Raw genomic sequence first — 18,463 nt, 5'->3', positions numbered from 1 at the left:
TTCCTGGCTACGTTGCTGATGGCGTGCACGTGTTACGTTAACGTGTTTTACTGATGGTGAGGAGGAAAGTGGATAGTTTGTGCCAAGTCTCAAGGAGGCATCTTCCATCTCCGAGAAGAGAGACTGGCGTTCTCAAAGGAGGTCGGAGCTGGTGGGAATGGGTGACTCTTTCAGAAGTAAGGCATTGTGGCTGCTGCCAGATTTGTGAACAAAATGACATTCAGTGCAGGGTCACACACAAACTACACATGGAGCTGGTGAGAGTTCATTCAGAGCCAGGAGCTCTCTCTCAACCATCATGGGAACTCCACAAGGGGATGATATTGTTCATCAATATCAAAAATATCATTCTTTATAAAGGAGAGAAAATCTGAACACACTGCCCCAAATACTTTCTCAACAAAACTCGACAAATGCAGAAAGGTGTCTTTATTTTGATTTGAAGGACAATATACCATTTCCTGACCTGATTACTTCCTGCCCCATATGAATTTTGTTAGTGACATACAGGTCCTTGTCAACAACCTTTCACCTTCTAATAAAAACATCATGAGAAAATGGTATTTGCTGCCCACATCCAAATCATTTCTTTTCCTTGCAAATAGCTGTGCTCCAAGCCCTGATCCATGTGATACTCTCTAAGCAATGATGTTCAGTCCAGAGCAGGAGGATACATAGAACATAGAACATAGAATATTGCAGCGCAGTACAGGCCCTTCGGCCCTCGATGGTGCGCTGCCCTGTCATACTAATCTGAAGCCCATCCCAGCTACACAATTCCATCTACGTCCATATGCCTATTGTTGGGGAGAATCTGCTATCGGGGTACCTACATTGGGGCTAGGGAGGGGAGCACCATTATTAAAGCAGACACTGTCAGCTACCAGCTAAAACACAGCCATGTAAAGTAAACCCAGCCACTGCAGGACTGACTGCCTGAGGCCACATTCCTGGGGGATTAGAACATGTCCGTCAGTTTCAGATCATCCTGTTACACTCTCATTGTTAATAAAGGAAACCGGTAACTATCGGATAGTGTAAATCGCACCGATACTACACTTGATTGATAAAGTACTTGCTAATGCGTCCGCTGACGTCAAACTCATTCGGATCCTATGTTAAATGATAATATCTGTATATTCAACTATGGAGAACTATTGTGAACGCCCAGACAGCCAGACGCATGGCAATGAGGAAACCCTTCCAAACAATAAACTTTTAATTTACAAGATCGGAAACTGCCGAACCCAGGATGTCTACCCATTGTTCAGCACAGCAGGAGTTGGACAGGTATCTCGGGACAGCCAATAGAGACACTAATCCATTCACAGACAGGTGAACCGACCAATGAAAGAGCCGAACAAGGGGAACCTGACCGGGAACTCGAGGAAGCGCGAAGTATAACTGCACCAGATCCGAAGGGAGAGACAGAACGCTTTCTCCAACGAATTTGCATGCTTTTGAATTCGTTGTATAGTTTGCCAGTCCTGATTCTGTAATAAACGGTGTTGTTGCTCCAAACTCTAGCCGGTTTGATCTCTCCTTCCAACGAACACGTAGAGACGAGACCATTCGGTTTCCGTCTGAACAGATGGTGAGCCTGACCGTGGGAAGGGAAAGAGACGACCGCAGGTTGGCCACGTTGGCGGACCGGAGGGCAGACAAACTTTCGGCCGAACTTTTAAAAGGTGAGGAAGCGCCTGTTAAAGCAAAGACTTCCAGTAGGTAAATTTTTTCAGTTAGTCAGTCTTTGTCTGCTCCCTGATCCTCACCAACACAAACAGTACTTTTAAATCAGTTTGGCAGCAACGTTGCAGAGTCCATACTGGTAGGCTATTTTCTCACTTCTTCACTAATACCTGCCTGTTTTCGCGGTACTGAAGTGACTAATTGATCCATGGCTAGCCTTAAGTTAATGCGCAGTTTTTGAGTTTGAGTTTTACGCGTGGATTTCGGATCCTGGACGCGGTTTTTGAGTTAAGTTAATGCGTGGATTTCGGATCCTGGACGCAGTTTTTTGAGTTTGAGTTTTACGCGTGGATTTCGGATCCTGGACGCGGTTTTTGAGTTAAGTTAATGCGTGGATTTCGGATCCTGGACGCAGTTTTTTGAGTTTGAGTTTTACGCGTGGATTTCGGATCCTCTATGCAGCTTTCTGAGTTAAGGTAAAAACGTGGCTTACGGAGCCTGGACGCTTTCTGAAATTAATTAATACAGCGCTGACGGCACTTGACTGATTGGATCCTTTCTTTTTTAATAAGCACTTTAGCTCTGACAACTATCGATAGACACACTCGCTGCTAGCATCCTAAGGGGACAGAGGGCGGATCTCATCTCCTGGATAGGGTTTACCTGCACAGGCGTTTGCCTTAGACCGGTTGCTAAGAGCAGAAATCTGCCACGTGAAGGTCAGGCTTTTGAAAAACGCGCTGGTTTTAAAGCGGTACCCACCAGGTGAGATCCGTCATGGGGGACTTGAACTTTGGACCACCAAAAATGACCCACTTTCGACCATTACGCCCCGGAGTGCCCTGGTGGCACCTCACGGTTGGCACAGACGTAACTTGGCATGCCCATTTATTACTGGACAGTGTAACAGTGCACAAGACAGCACTGGATCAAGTGTTTAACCAAGCGCCCGCCCAAAAAGACCTGATATTGACGAGACTAAAAGAGACATTCACAGATTTGGCGCCAATGACCAAGATTTTAAACGGACTCCTACTCTCGCTGCAGTATTCAGTGCGGCAAACAATAGCCCTAGGGAAACCCCCTACTGATTGGGCACCACCGACCGCCGAAAAGTCCCCGGGGTGAAAGACGAAACTGTTAATCACATTCAACCCGCAGTGGCAAGGGGGCCACTGTACCTCCACCACAGCCCCAGTCATTTCGGGCGCCCCTGCCAAACATGTCACTAAGATTGGGGACAAGGGACTGCGACAGGCTGAGACGAGAGTACGGACACACCGACAGTATGCGTGGATTGGCATGTATGTGGATGGAAATCAGTGTGGGGCCGGCCCAGTGAGAGAGAGAGTGAATGAGTGAGTGCAGTGATTTTTAACAGACGTGGCGAACGGAGGTGTCGCAGCAAATGTTTTATCCCAGATCTCGGTGTACAGTGGACCGTCGCCGACAGCCTGAGTGACGGAGAGGGACCGTGGGAAGCCGCCCGGCAGCCGAAAACAGTTTTACAGGTGTCGGAGTGCGTGAGTGTTGTTCTCTACACTTAGCGGTTTGGGATTGATCACTTAATGGTCTGGGGTTTTTCTCCATAGTCTCGTCTTGATGTTTAGGATTAAATACCGCTTGTCCCCCACTATCACTTTTAATTACTCTTATACTTGGAAAGGAATACCTGGATGTAGGGAGGGGGCGCAGGAAGGGATGGTGGAGCTTTTTTATTTTAATAACACTACGGTTGTGGAACCTAAGACGCTAAATCCCGGGGTGTCCCGTGCTCACCCTAGTTTTGGCGGGTCACCCTTCTCTGGGCGGGTCACCTTAGTTCTTGGCGGGCTTTCTTGCTTTTGATGCGAAGGCTCAGGTTGGGCGGGGCCAGCTGACTTTTGGCGCGAATGCTCAGTTGGGGCGGTGCCCGTTCGCTTTTGGCGCGAATGCTCACTCTTGGCAGGATTGCACAGTCTAGAAGGGGCTGCTCGCCTGCGGACGTTCCGCCACCCTATTAGCTCAACTACCGCGCCACCACTGTAACCGATGGGTCTCTCAAGCGTCATTGCCCTACTCCATGGCATTACTCGATGAACAGGTCCTCTTCAGTTACTGGGATGTCGATATGAATCATGCCTCTAACCACATCTTGTTGGACAGGTTGTACCTTTTACTTTTAACTATAATGTCCCGACCAACAACATGCGCATTGCCGTATCGCCATACTGTGCGTTTTCATTTACAATGTTTTGTATGTCCAGTGTTTGGCTGTCCCACTGCCCAAATATCACCCAACCCACTTATTTTTGTCTCTCTCTCTTTTTCCCCCGCTGGTCACAGGCCTCAGGCCTCCAACTAGGATCGGCTACTCAGCACACAGCAGGGTGCTTGGCCCATCTCTCTTCCTCGCGGCCGCTCACTCATCTTTTTGTCCGCCGACATGGGTGTTTAGGCCATCCCTTTTCCCCTTCTGTTCACAAAGTGCCAGGAACGAGGGGGGGCCCACCTACTCCTTCTTCCGTCTATGCCCTCCAACTTTTAAAGCCCCTTCTCACGCACCCATTTTTATCTTTTCTCCCAAGTCCACAATTTTTTTCTTTCGCTAAAGCATTATGGACGCTCATCTTAAAGCAATTTCCTCCTGCTACTTGCCCCCCCTCCTCAACTTTGCGGCTAGGGAGGGTTGAGCTACTGCTGCCACAGACACTGCCATTTCCTGTCCCTAAAGCGGGTATTGGCAACCATGCGGGGTGAAGATGCCAGCCAGTCTACCTGTCTGAGGCTACACTCTCCAATGCTTTGAACATGCAACCTGTAACTGCCAGTCAGTGCCAAACCTTCCCATTGAAATCTCGTACAGACTCCTCTTGCCGATTGTACTGCCTTATCCTACAACCCCGCTCCCCATTCCCCACGCCATAGTCACGCCCCTTCATCGTTTTCTCCCAAACCCACACAGTTTATGTTCACCGCCGGATCTGAGGTCGTCTTAGTTCTGTCTTTCATTCAGCTTGCATGAATTCAATAGGGTCTTGCTGAATAGAAGATCCGCGGATCCTTACGCTCCATCTCTTTTAAGGTTTTCAGCTCCCTGAGGTTTTCTACCAGGACACAGTAACTCATCTTCTGGCCTCATCTCTCCATTAGGGCATTTCACTCACTATGCTTCCACTGCCGTACTCTGCGCCCCATCTTCTTTCCAAAGTCTTATGCTCCCTGAAGTTTCCTACCAGGGTTCGTCACGTCGTCTCCAAAAAACTAAATGGCTTCTTTCCCCAATCTCACGCTCCCTGAGGTTTTGCTACCAGGACTTTCCCCACTCTCATGCTCCCTGAGGTTTGCTACCAGGATTCGTCACGTCATCTCCAAATAATAAATGGTGCCACCGCCACTGCAAACTTAAAGGTTCCCGACCCCTCTGTTGCACTGTGGGCGCTCACGCCTGCCTTTCATTTTTCTCTGTTACACTCCTGGCCAACGCTCTCTTTTGTCCTCCACCGCACCTACAGTATCGGCAGCACTTTGCCGTCACCTTTTGCTTGAAGGCATTATACATACAATCGCCTCCCACAGGGATCAATACTCAGCTCCTGCCCAAATCCTTCAGTCTCTTCAACTGCGAGTAGTCCTCTCCAACTCATCTGTTCGTATCTTTTGCAAGGCGCTGGTTCGCGCTGACAACAGCAGGGTCACCAGGTTCCTTTATGATTCTTTTCCCGGGGTATCTTTTAAAGCCTGTTACTTCCCTCAAACTGATCAAATCCTCAAGTGTCAAACGGAGGAAAAGTGCTACACAGACAATTTCTGTCCTGACCTGTCTGACCATCCTTTTATGCTTCTCTCTCTCTCCCTCTCCTCTACACAGGGGTGAAGTCCGATATGTCCGCAGCACCTGCGCATTCTCTTTTGGCTATGACAGACGGCCCTTCACACACACAGATTCTTGCATACACAAGGATTATACTTGCACCTCTCGTTCTGTATCTCGTTTGGCGGGACAAGTCCCCTCAGGCAAACAGTCCAATTTCGTCTCACCGCAAATCTCCTAATTGCCCAGAGTTTTACATTGTCCCCCTCTCCATAATCATCATCATCATATCTTATACTGAGCTGGCTGGAAACACATAGGCCACTGCACGCACCACTTCTCTCATTGCTCCAGGTCAGCACAACCTAATATATTCCTAAAGTCACTCGATGAGACGGGACATGACGGGGAGGTGCAGAAAGAGAGGGGATCATGCAACCCCACCTTGGCACGGTTTCTACTTAGGGTTTGGGATTGCTGCCCTTCTACACCGACATGGGTCTGTTTCACTGATATCTTTGCTCTTCTTGCACTTTATTCTGCTGTCTAAACTCTTCATTGGGCCTTCTCTTGGGAGGTCCACCTTGTTTATCATAGACTCCGCTTCGAGCGGGCAAGTAGCCGCCAGGATAAGTTTGTGCCCTTTAGCTGGTGGCTCAACCCCTTTTTATCTACATTGGTCTTTCTCCATTGTATAGGCGCCTTTCCTGATGTTACCAATACTTTCTGCCTCACAGTCGCGGATCGCTCCAATATCCTACCCAAGTGTCTGAGGGCAGCAATCCCGCCCTGCTTGCTAAAGGGGGTTCCCGGCTACCATGCCGCTTATTCTGCGCGCCCTGTGAGGCTAGGGGCATCTCCTGCGCTTTGTCTTCCCTAACCACACACTGGAATTTCACCTGCTCTATTGTCCTATTGCCACAGACTTGATGGGGATCCTCATCATTTCCACCTTTATACTAAACGGTCTCCTTGGGCGCCTCATCGAACGATTGTCCTACGACAACACCACTAGTGCGCCCCGAGCACCGGCAGTTCCCCGGTGTGCTAATCGAAACTACTTGTGTCCCTTACTGTGCATTATCAAAGCGTACCATTTGCCTTCCCCGATGCAGTCAATTGTGGTTCCCTTCTCACTATTACCAATCCCACTTCCCTCTCGAGGGACTTACTCCATTTTCTTTCGACACAACTCCTGGACGAATGTTTTTGTTCTTCACACATTGCGTTTTAAAACATACAGGCGCCTGTGCTCCTGCAGCTGCTAGCACACATTCCCACCGAGTCATAACTGCCACTCGTACTATCTTGCATTTGTATCAGTGTCCCGACTTTCATCTACCCCGTGTAGTGCTGCTGCTAAAATGGACACTGATTATCCTACTAGTTGTCTTCCACAGTCTGCGCACACTTGATTTTAACTTTGTCAGAATATTGCGACTTGACACCGTTTGCGTGACTGCTCCCCGCAATTACCTCACCGACACTGGACCAGTGTCATGATTACGTTTTTTACATTTTTCCTCTGCCTCTTCGTAATTCGACGAACATTAAAACACCTATAGTATAATCTGGCTACCCCTGCCTCGACTGCCTTTTTGTGGCAGCCCGTGCTGGGGAGCCTTTTTCTCTGATTTGAGATCACGAATCCCTCTGACTTCCTTTGTGTAAAGTTGTACCCCTTCCCTTACGTGAAACCACTCCGTCTACCTCACACAGAGTTCTCTCTATTTTTATGTGACTCCTTTTGGTGGATATTTTTCATTGAAATACTGCCACATACAGGTCCGCAACTCATAAGAATGGTTAAGGCTTTCAGACTACCTTCATTATTTTCACCATTGCCTTTTTATATCTGCCCCCATTCCTCTTACACAAATGGTTGAGTACACTCTTCCTGGTTGCATTTGACAGTCCACATGAGCACAAACCTTATGTTCAGGAGTACTGACTGGAGAATTTGGGGACCGCCTCCCGTCCATTCCGGTCTCCCAGACATGCCACCCCAAACACCCTATGCAACACAACACTTTATTTCCCATAGTAGTCTCATAGTTCCTGACTGACCCCGCCATATATCACCCTGGTGATGCGGGGACTCCTTTTTACTGCATTCCCACAGCCCCATCTCACTGATTTAAAGGTGATGAGGTATCATTACTTTTCAACCGGACCCCCATATGTTGAGCTCCACCAGGAGACGCCGCTGCCAACAACTCCGACAACACAACAGCCTGTCTGTGACCCCCTACAAACGGACAGGGACATATCCAATACATGCTGTAATGCGACTTCCGCTCGTGAGCCATGATACGGGGTTTTTTGCTTGCGGCCGGTTGCATTAAGGGCGGGTGATGGGGGACCTGCCAGTTAGTCTCTCCACTGGTCTACTACCGCCTTTGCGTGGGCTCGCGATTCGGGCGTAGTACATGCTATCTCTCCAGTGCATATCAGCTCTCTCAATGGTTTTCTTCCGAATTCATCTGATCCTGTTGTACCCATGACTAACTTTTCATCTTCATCCACATGAATGAAGCCTGGTTGTCCAAAGAGCCCCTACTCATTTATTTTGCCCGTCTAAATTGGGGATATGTCAATTGATCCTTCCATAACAGCGGGTAGGGGAGATGCACTGTGCACCCTGGCAATCGAAACACTGCTGTTCTCGCAAGCGGCCCTTGCGGACTGTCCAGTATTCCTGACTGGCCTCAGCCACCCTCGGAGGCCACTGACCATGCTACTGAGCTGCCCATGCCTGTCCTTGGGGTGGTGGAATGGATGTCGCCATCTATTACTCAATGCAGCACGACTGGTTAGCCAATGACGGGTAAGATCCCTCGGGCGAGGGACAACCTAAGACAGGCACAGTCGCGCATTGACATCGGAACGGGTGGCCTCCGTTCGTCTCCCTTTGATGAGATTTCTGCCTGCTTGCATCCGTGTCGGACGGTTGGACAGCACTGCTGCTCTCTGGAACATACTGATCTACGGGACCACCGGAGCACAGTACAGTTTCACACTGGGTTTCACATCTCTAGCGGGTACCTAGCTGCTGGTACCAGGCTATTCCTACTCCCTTTCCAAACTTACAACACATATTTACATTTGCCGGCTCTTTGGACTACAGACTTGCGTTTACTAAATGGCTTACTCATTCTAACGCACTCGTGTACATTTCGCCAGCTCTGAATGACTTATTGCAATGCTTGTCTAATCCTGTGCTTTTCGTTATTTCTGCAGACACTGCCTCAATTACTTCAACTATTATTTTTGCTTAGCATGCAGCTGTGACCATCTATTGCTTAATTGTGTAGCGGCGCGATTTTCAGGGCACCCTTCATCCCCATATGACTGTCTCCTTAGAACCAGTGAGTCTGGGTGATACAACACCGGACACCGGTCGCCTCGTGGGGTTGCGTTCCTTACGGGATAAGGGGGTGTGGCCTCTTTCGAGGCCAAGGGAGGGAATGTTGGGGAGAATCTGCTATCGGGGTACCTACATTGGGGCTAGGGAGGGGAGTACCATTATTAAAGCAGACACTGTCAGGTACCAGCTAAAACACAGCCATGTAAAGTAAACCCAGCCACTGCAGGACTGACTGCCTGAGGCCACATTCCTGGGGGATTAGAACATGTCCGTCAGTTTCAGATCATCCTGTTACACTCTCATTGTTAATAAAGGAAACCGGTAACTATCGGATAGTGTAAATCGCACCAATACTACACTTGATTGATAAAGTACTTGCTAATGCGTCCGCTGACGTCAAACTCATTCGGGTCCTATGTTAAATGATAATATCGTTAGCGGCACGGTGGCACAGTGGTTAGCACTGCTGCCTCACAGCGCCTGTAGACCCGGGTTCAATTCCCGACTCAGGCGACTGACTGTGTGGAGTTTGCACATTCTCCCCGTGTCTGCGTGGGTTTCCTCCGGGTACTCCGGTTTCCTCCCACAGTCCAAAGATGCGCGGGTCAGGTGAATTGGACAAGCTAAATTGCCCGTAGTGTTAGGTAAGGGGTAAATGTATGGGTAGGTTGCGCTTCGGCGGGTCGGTGTGGACTTGTTGGGCCGAAGGGCCTGTTTCCACACTGTAAGTCTAATCTAATCTGTATATTCAACTATGGAGAACTATTGTGAACGCCCAGACGCATGGCAATGAGGAAACCCTTCCAAACAATAAACTTTTAATTTACAAGATCGGAAACTGCCGAACCCAGGATGTCTACCCATTGTTCAGCACAGCAGGAGTTGGACAGGTATCTCGGGGCAGCCAATAGAGACACTAATCCATTCACAGACAGGTGAACCGACCAATGAAAGAGCCGAACAAGGGGAACCTGACCGGGAACTCGAGGAAGCGCGAAGTATAACTGCACCAGATCCGAAGGGAGAGACAGAACGCCTTCTCCAACGAATTTGCATGCTTTTGAATTCGGTGTATAGTTTGCCAGTCTTGATTCTGTAATAACCGGTGTTGTTGCTCCAAACTCTAGCCGGTTTGATCTCTCCTTCCAACGAACACGTAGAGACGAGACCATTCGGTTTCCGTCTCGACACTATCCAATGACAACTTAAATGCACTTAACCTTGGCGAAACTACTACCGTTGCAGGCAAAGCATTCCATACCCTTACTACTCTCTGAGTAAAGAAACTACCTCTGACATCTGTCTTATATTATCTCCCCTTACTTTAAAGTTGTGTCCCCTCGTGTTTGCCATTCCCATACTTGGAAAAAGGCTCTCCCTGTCCACCCTATCTAATCCTCTGATTATCTTGTATGTCTCTATTAAGTCACCTCTCAATCTTCTCTCTAACGAGAACAGCCTCAAGGACTTCAGCCTTTCCTCCTAAGACATTCCTTCCATACCAGGCAACATCCCAGTAAATCTCCTCTGCACCCTTTCCAAAGCTTCCACATCCTTCTTATAATGCAGTGACCAGAACTATACACAATACTCCAAGTGTGGCAATACCAGAACTTTGTACAGCTGCAGCATAACCTCCTGGTTCCGGAACTCGATCCCTCTATTAATAAAGGCCAAAACACTTCTTAACAACACTGTCAATCTGGGTGGCACCTTTCAGGGCTATGTCTACATGGACACCGAGATCTCTCTGCTAATCTGCACTCCCAAGAATCTTTCCATTAGCCCAGTACTTTACATTCCGAGTACTCCATCCAAAGTGTATCACCTCACACTTGTCCACAATAAAGTCCATTTGCCACCTCTCAGCTCAGCTCTGCATCCTATCTATGTCTCTCTGCAACCTACTACATCCTTTATCGTATCCACAACTCCACCGACCTTACTGTCGTCCACAAATTTATTAACCCACCCTTCTAAGCCCTCATCCAAATCATTTATAGAAATGACAAACAGCAGTGGACCCAACATCGATCCTTGCGGTACGCCACTAGTAACTGGACACGAAGATGAACATGTTCCATCAACTACAACCCTCTGTTTTCTTTCAGAAAGCCAATTACTGATCCAAACTGTTTTTTTCCCACAATCCCATTCCTCTGCATTTTGTATAATAACCCATTGTGAGGCACCTTGCTGAAATCCATATTCACCACATCAACTGGTTTACTCTCATCTACCCGTTTGGTCACTTTGTCAAAAAACTCAATAAGATTCGTTAGGCATGACCTACCCTTCACAAAACCGTGCTGACTGTCCCTGATCAGATTGTTCTTTTCTAGATGGTTATAAATCTTTTCCAACACTTTACCAACAACTGAAGTAAGATTCACTGGTCTGTAATTACCAGGGTTGTCTCTACTACCCTTTTTGAACAAGGGAACCACATTTGCTATCCTCCAGTCCTCAGGCACTATTCCTGTAGATAATGATGATTTGAAGATCAACGCCAAAGGCTCGACAATCTCTTTCCTTGCTTCCCAGAGGATCCTAGGATAGATCCCATCCAGCCCAGGGGACTTGTCTATTTTCACACTCTGCAATATTTCTAATACCTCTTCCTTGTGAAACTCAATCGCTTCTAGTCTAGATGCAAGTATCTCTGTATCTTCCTCACCAACATTTTCATTTTCTATAGTGAACACTGTCGAAAAATATTTATTTGGTGCTTCCCCTATCTCCTCTGACTCCACACACTACTTCCCACTATTACCCTTGATTGGTCCTAATTTAAATCTCGTCATTCTTTTATTCTTGACATACCTATGGAAAGCCTTAGGGTTAACCCTGATCCAATCCGCCAACAACTTCTCATGTCTCCTCCTGGCTCTTCTGAGCTCTCTTTTTAGGTCTGTCCTGACTCCCTTGTAAACCTCAAATGCCCTAACTGAGTTTTCACATTTTGTCCTAACATAAGCCTTCTTCTTCTTCTTGACCAGGGACTCCACTTCCTTAGTAAACCACGACCCATGTGCTCTATATCTTCCTCCCTGCCTGACAGGTACATACTTATCTAGGACACACATGAGCTTTTCCTTGAATAAGTTCCACATTTTTAATGTGTTCATCCACTGCAGTTTCCTACCCCATTCTACGCTTCCTAAATCTTTCCTAATTGCATCATAATTTCCCTTCCCCCAGCTGTGACTCTTGCTCAGTGGAGTACATCTATCCCTTTCCATCACTAAAGTAAACCTGACAGAATTGTGATCGCTGTCTCCAAAGTGCTCACCTACTTCCAAATCTAGCACCTGGCCAGGCTCGTTACCCAGTACTAAATCTAAAGTGGCTTCATCCCTTGTAGGGCTGTCTACATACTGTGTCAGGAAGCCCTCCTGCACACACTGGACAAAACCGACCAATCTATAGTACTTGTTCTGTAGTGATCCCAGCCAATATTTGGATAGTTGAAGTCCCCCCTGGCAACTACTCTGCCTCTCTCACTCCTATCGAGAATCATCTTTACTATCCTTTCCTCTACATCTCTTGGACTATTCATAGGCCTATAGAAAACTCCCAGCATGGTGACTTCTCCTTTCCTGTTTCTAACCTCAGCCCATACTACCTCAGTTAATGAGTCCCCAAACATCCTTTCTACAACTGTAATATTGTCCCTGATCAACAATGCCCAACCTCCCCCTCGTTTACCATCTTCTCTGTTCTTACTGAAACATCTGAATCCCGGAACCTGCAACAGCTATTCCTGTCCCCGCTCTATCCATGCCGCCGTAATGGCCACAACATCGAAGTCCCAGGTACGAACCCACGCTGCCAGTTCACCCACTTTATTTCAGATGCTCCTCGTGTTGACGTACACACACTTCAAACTAGATTCTCGCTTGCCAGTGTCAGATACTTGATTTTGGAACTCCCTACTCTAATCCTGTTCTGTACCTGTCCGACAATTTTGGTTCCCATCCTCCTGTTGTATTAGTTTAAATCCACCTTAATAGCTTTAGCGAATTCCCCCCCCCCCACCCCCCTCCACCCGGGATATTGGTACCCCTCTGGTTTAGATGAAGACCATCCTGCTTGTAGAGGTCCCACCTACCCCAGAAAGAGCTCCAATTATCCAAAAACCCTCCTTCCTGCACCATCCCTGTAGCTACGTGTTCAACTCCTTTCTCTCCCTATTCTTCACCTCACTAGCACGCGGCACGGGTAGCAAACCAAAGAAAACAACCCTGTTTGTCCTAGCTCTAAGCTTCCATCCTAGCTCCCTGAATTTCTGCCTCAAGTCCCCATGTCTCTTCCAACCTATGTCATTGGTGCCAATGTGGACCATGACTTGGGGCTGCTCTCCCTCCCACTGAAGGATCCCAAAAACACAATCAGAGACATCACAGACCCTAGCACCCAGGAGGCAACAGACCAACTGTGAGTCTCTCTTGTCCCCACAGAACCTCCTATCTGTCCCCTAACTATCGAGTCCCCAATGACTACTGTTCTGCTCCTCTTCCCCCTTCCCTTCTGAGCAGCAGGTGAAACACTGCTTTCCCCTGGTAAGTCATCCCCCACAACAGTATCCAAAACGGTATACTTATTGTTGAGGAGAATGGCCACAGGGGATCCCTGCACTGCCTGCCGGTTCCCTTTCTGTCCCCTATCTGTCTTTTTCTTTTATCTGGGGAGTGACTATCTCTCTGTAAGTCCTGTCAATAACCCTCTCTGCCTTCCGAATGATCCGAAGTTCATCCAACTCCAGCTCCAGTTCCCTAACACAGTTCTTGAGGAGCTGGTGTTGGGTGCACTTCCTATAGATGTAGTCAGCAGCAACACTAGTGGTGACCGTTACTTCCCACATTGTGCAGGAGGAACATTCCACTGCCCTAAACCCCATTCCCACTATCCTAACTCCCGAAGTGACTACGAAAAAAAAGGATTAGGAAATAAACTAGTTACCTTGTCAATCTGGCTCCCACAACTTTTTTAGGTTAGAGGAGGAGGATGGGTGGGTACTTCCTATATTCCCTCCAATATCTAATTCTAAAGCCATGTAGTATATTACCCAAAGACTCTAACTTCTTCAGTCACCCATGTGCAGACATATCAAGAGTCTTCTGAAAATTTAAATACATTGCACCCACTGTTTCTCAATTGTGGCTGTTGCACCAACATCCTCCATAAAGTCAGGTTTGTCAAAGATTATTTCCTTTCCAGAATCAAGGCTGCCTCTGCCTAAACATGGCATTGTTCCCCAAGTGTCTAGTTATCACATTCCTTACAAAAAGTACTGATATTTTCCTCACAACTGACCTGAAGTTATTCATTATTTGGTTTTCTGCTTTGTCTCTCTGTCCTGTTGTAAATATGTACTGTCACAATAGCTACTTTCATGTCAGCAGGATCCTTTCCAGATCCTGAAGGGCTTTGAAGAACTTAGACCTCCCCCAAAACTCAGGAATGTGGCTCATAGAATCATGGAACTGTCAGTACAGGAAGTGCCATTACCCTATCGTCTCTGTACTGTTCCTGAAAGAGCTATCCAGCATGCTCAACTCCCTCGTCCTGTCTCTGGAATCCTCTAAATTCATTGCTCATCTGCTGCAGCAACTTATCAAGATTCAATGCAATGGGTTTATCGAGTACTCCCTCTTTAATATTTCAAATATTCTGCTGTTCCTCATTTTCCTCAGTCACTCTGTTCCCTAATATTTCAGGAAGATTTTCTGTTCCTTCCTCCTTGGGGACAGCACCAACATGTCCACCCCACTTGTCAGAGATGGTTCCTGTCACCACAGGTTGGCACTCTGGCACATGATGGATATGGCACACTCTCCTTCCCGGAAAGTTCCAGAATCAAACTAGGTCACTTCATGGCCAGTGTCAATATGATCCTCTCTCTGCTGTGAGACAATAGGTTATGCTGAAGGAGGTGACACAGCTCAGTGACTTCCTCACTATTGAATCAAACTGGCTTCACACTTCACATCTGGAATAGGTTCAACTTTGGGAAATATTCCTGGAAATCCGGGAGAGGATAGTGCAGTGCCCTGCTCCTCTCTGATTACTTCAATGCAGTCTCTGCTCCACCTGTTAGCCATGTTGCAGACCCAGATACACTGCAAATGTAATGTCAGTACCTCATCCAGAGTAGGGCCACCAAACCCTCAGGACTCCCTGAATGAATGCAGCAGCTGACAACACAAACCCACAAAAACAATCCACGGAACCTCTACCAACTTTCCAATTCAGGAGCAAGTTAAATCCATGGACACATGGCCCACCCACTCAGTGTGCCTTCCTCTCTTCAGTTTCTTTTCTTGGCTGATAAACACTTGCGTCTCTACACAGTTCCAGTGACCTGAAATACTAACTCTTCTGTTCTCCATAGAAGTAGTTGACAATGTAACTGCATAATTTTCTGTACCCCAGCCATGATAACAGCAACACCATTTCTGCTGGTGGAGCTGATCTATGTTTCATGTTCTATGATGAATGATATGTAGGTTAGTTTGATCTTACATTAGCATAGAAGGTCAGCACAACATCGAGGGACACACTGTGCTGGACTGTTCTATGTTCTGTGTTCTATTGCAGTTACTGGTGAGGCATGGGCTAGCGGTATTATCTTTAGGCTATTAATCGTGGGACCCAGGCAATGTCCCAGACTCAGATTCCAAACCCACCATGATAGGTGGTGAAATTTGAATTCAATCAAATATCTAGAATTAAATATCTAATTAATCCATGAAACCAGTGTCGATTGTCAGAAGTCCCACCTGGCTCATTAATATCCTTCGGGCAGAAAATTGCCCATCCTCACTTCGTCTGGACTAAATGTGACTCCAGACCCACAGCAATGCAGTTGACTCTCAACTGCCCTTTGAAACGGCCAAGTCCGCCTCTCAGTTATATTCATTGTACAAAGTCTCACAGAAATGAAACAGGACACACCCAGGCACCAGCAATTTATAGCATATGGACTGCCCTGGTTGAAGAAGACAGCTTACCATCGCCTCCTCAAGGGCTACTAGGAAAGGGAAACAAATGTTGGCCCAGTTAGCAACACGCACGTCCCATTAATGAATACAAGAAGATGACCACACTCAGGGAAGAGAGACAGAGGGGGCATAACTTACTTTAAACAAGGACTTGGATACAAACCTACATGGGCATGATATTCAAGAATGTAAGAAAAGGCCAAAATGAATGAGATTAATCTCTTCTTTTATTTCTATCCCAGCTGATCATCAACAATCCCTTTGGGTTCTTTTTTTTTCCCAATATCTCTCTTTCTCCATTCAACTCATTCCATCTCCCCTTCAAAACAGACATCCCTGCATAAACCACACTACTCCCCAGCTGCTTTCGGTTCTGATGTACGGTCAATAGACTCAAAATGCAAACTCTGTTTTTCTGTTGACCGAGGCTGCCAAACCTGTTCAGTTTTCCCGTCACTTTCTGTTTCCTTTTGTTTCAGATCTCCAGCACCTTTCTTTGTTTGATTTAATCTTTAATTTTGTTATATCATGGGATATCGGCATTTCTGGGAAGGACAGTATTTTTTGACCATCGTAAATCGCTCTTGACTGTGAGGCGAATATTCAAGGCAGGATAGAACCAATGTGTTATCCCTTTGTAGCAGTTGTGGGCCTGAAGTTACCAGGTAATAACTTTCGGTGTCTTTACAAAAGGAGATTAGTGAAACAAATAGGTTTTTGGACAAATTACTGCTGGTTTTAAGGTTGTTATTAATGAAATTCACTTTTATTCCAATTCTTGTCATTAGAATTTAGGCTCTGCCATTGGCTGTGGTCAGATTTGAAACAGTGTCTTTACTGTAATAAGCTGTGCCTCTGAATTACCCAGCCAGCAACATAGCTACCCTGACACTATATCCTTGTTGTTGAGATACTTTTGAGATAAGATCAAGTTTGTGATTGAAATATTGGGAATGGCCAGAAGAAACAGTGAAGTCTGAATTTTACCAAGGGTTAAGTAATGGGGGTTTATTCGGCAACAGCATTGACACAGAGGTGGAGACTGGAGATATCATGGAGTTGGTCATCGACAGGATGGATATTGGAGAGAACACTGATATGCAATCAGAAGCACACTAGCTTTCAGAGCACTGCTCCTTTATCAGGTAGAAGGGCTGATGAAGGATCACCTGATGAATGAGCAGTGCTCTGAAAGCTAGTATGCTTCCAGTTAAACCTGTTATCTGATTTTTAACTTTGTACACCCTAGTCCAACACTGGCAACTCCAAATCATGAGATATAATCAGTTCAGTGCAAAAAGGGCCCTCAAGGTGGTGAACACTCTTGTTCTCAGATGATGGTGAGGGTGGGGTCTGAAATTTGTAAATAATGTCATTCAATCTGAACACAATAGTTTCCATCTTTAACAAATATAGATAACAGAAAAAGCAATGAGATTCAATGTGGGTTATGGAATTAATAAATGGGCAAAGATAGAGCGACTTACTAGGAACCCCAACAATAGTGAGGATGGGATAGTAACCTGTCTGGATAATCAACAGTAGATTGTATCTCCACCATGATATTTCTTGCCAGGAAAAATAGAGAAGACTCAAAGTTAGTCCTCTGTCCATTGTTGTAACATTGCAGTCCATTGTTCTCAGATTCTCATCTCTCCTCTCCGTCTCTGCAGCTGCTGATCCCTGTCAGTGTTTCTGCTGCTACAAAGGGATAATGCATTGAACAAACCCCCTTACATAGGAGAAGGGAAACCTCCAGTGACCCGATCGAATGAATGGAGACTGACATCAATCACAGTCACTGATCATTCAGTTACAGTCAATCCCTTTCGATACATCACCTTCAATTCACAATAACAATTGTTCTGAACTGGATGTTGACATTGCTTGCTATTGGTCTTATCTCCTGTCACCAATTGCCCTGCTGCAGTTGGTGGTTTTTAGAGTAGATTACCTACAGTGTGGAAACAGGCCTTTCGGTCCAACAAGTCCACACTGACTCTCTGAAGAGTAACCCACCCAGACCCATTTCACTCCAACTAATGCACCTAACACTATGGGCAATTCAAGCATGGCCAATTCACCGGAAACCGGAGCACCCAGAAGAAACCCACATAGACACAGGGAGAATGTGCAAACTCCACACAGACAGTTGCTCGAGGTGGGAATTGAACCCAGGGCCCTGGTGCTGTGAGGCAGCAGTGCTAACCACTGAGCCACCTTGCCGCCCCTCATGCTGAGGGAGAATGATGGGTGTTTTCTTTTCACTGGTTCATTCTGCTGTGTTGTCCATGTACAACCACCTAACTCCTACATCCCCAAAAAACACACAAATGAGAGGTTGCCACTCTCCACTTGAAAAATCGCCAACTGAAAGATTGTACATTTGTCCTGCCCATGCAATGGAATTGTGGATTTGGCTGGATGTTCCTCTCACTGCTCGAATAAGGCAATTTCATATCTTCAACACATAAGGTACTTCAGTTATTTCTCTCATTTGACAAATATCTTATTGCAGTTTATTTGCTTTAAAACAGCAACATTTACATGTTTTGACTTCAGACCAAAGCCAAACGTGGCATGTACAATGACTTTGTTGATTAAAACCTT

This window comes from Hemiscyllium ocellatum, chromosome 33 (assembly GCF_020745735.1).
Source record: "Hemiscyllium ocellatum isolate sHemOce1 chromosome 33, sHemOce1.pat.X.cur, whole genome shotgun sequence".
Lineage (NCBI taxonomy): Eukaryota > Metazoa > Chordata > Chondrichthyes > Orectolobiformes > Hemiscylliidae > Hemiscyllium > Hemiscyllium ocellatum.
The sequence above is the reverse complement of the archived record's forward strand: the minus strand, read 5'-3'. Positions refer to the sequence as shown.